Raw genomic sequence first — 1,399 nt, forward strand, 5'->3', positions numbered from 1 at the left:
CGCCCCGCCCCGCCCCGCCTCGCCACAGGCCAGGCAGCGCCCGTGCCCTAGGGCCGACTGGCCAGCGTGTACCCTGGCCGGTCATGGCCTGGCCGCATCGGGCGATCGATTCGCGAGTACTCTACTCATAATCGTGGTTGGGGCCGACCGACCCCGACCGGCCGTCTCGTCAGCAGCAGACGACACTGTCGGCACAGTCCGGCTCGAGGTCCGGCCGGCCTGCCTGGCTCGCCCCCGCCCGGCCCAGCTCAGCCAGCTCACCCCGCCCCGGCCCGACATGTGCGGGGGGGCGATGTGGCATTTCCAGCAGAGCCTGACATGTGTGTGACGAGCGCATGGCTGAAGCAGTGCTCTGGAGGGCTATCACGGAGCAGGTCGCTTCTGCTCGGTTCTGCTCCCACCCGGTCGGGTTGCGAACCACTCCGCTTGGGTTGCGAACGCTCCCGGTTGCTCCGGCCGGGCTCGGTTTGCTTCCGCTCGGCTCGCCCCCCTCCCATGCTATTCTTATGGAGAGAGGCGAGCCCGAGCGGAAGCAAACCGAGCCCGGCCGGAGCAACCGGGAGCGTTCGCAACCCAAGCGGAGTGGTTCGCAACCCGACCGGGAGGGAGCAGAACCGAGCAGAAGCGACCTGCTCCGTGATAGCCCTCCTGTTGTTGTCGGAGACACGGGGGGTGAGTGAGCTGCTGCTCGCTGGCTCCTCTCTGCTGCGCCCCGCTTGTATGATGTGTTTAGTTTCGTCTTGCTGTCTTCGTAAAAATGTCAGTAGCTTTCTGCTCATTGGCATACCTTGGATGAAATTAATTGCCGCAAACGAGATGTAAAATTCCTGCTCTTTTTGACCTCTTAGTAAATTTTTCTTTATGGTTCATTACTGGAGGAGAACCCGGAGAACCCTGTTGTGTTTTGTTAGACTGTACCGCTTGGTGTGGCGCAGAACTGACGAAGTGTTTCATTAACCTGGCAGATTTTTCCAGCTTTAATTTGAGACTTGAAATGAAAACGAAGTGCACTGCAAATTAAATCAATGATAATCTCTGTAATCTGGCGCCTGAAAGGCCACCTCCGCGGCTATCAATACGACATCTAGTTGGCCATCGGCCTGTGCAATTTGCTTCCAGTGTGCGCACCGCGACTGTTTTGCGGACGGCTTTTTGATGCACGTTTGTTCGATCCCTGCTGAAGGGCGTGACGTGGTGTGGCTCACTAGCAAGCTAGCTGCTTCCAATCGATATGCGTACGTCGCTCCTGCAGCTCCGACCCGACTTTCTCATAGTTTTCCATCGCTCGCGTGGAAAACGTTCATAAGTTTGCATTTAAGGCGGCAACTTTATAATGCTGTTTGCAATTCTGATGCGATGGATGACGGAGAGAGAGAGAGAGGGGGAGAGGGAGAGGGAG

General features: G+C 57.8%; 1 protein-coding gene across 2 annotated transcripts in view; it reads left to right on the forward strand.

Moving 5' to 3' along the window:
• LOC127749209 (protein bric-a-brac 1-like) overlaps window positions 1-1,399 on the forward strand; it is a gene marked incomplete at its 5' end in the record, with an annotated part of 28,227 nt that overhangs the window by 3,878 nt on the left and 22,950 nt on the right.

Source organism: Frankliniella occidentalis, unplaced genomic scaffold (assembly GCF_000697945.3).
Source record: "Frankliniella occidentalis isolate FOCC.00 unplaced genomic scaffold, Focc_3.1 Scaffold3, whole genome shotgun sequence".
Classification (NCBI taxonomy): domain Eukaryota; kingdom Metazoa; phylum Arthropoda; class Insecta; order Thysanoptera; family Thripidae; genus Frankliniella; species Frankliniella occidentalis.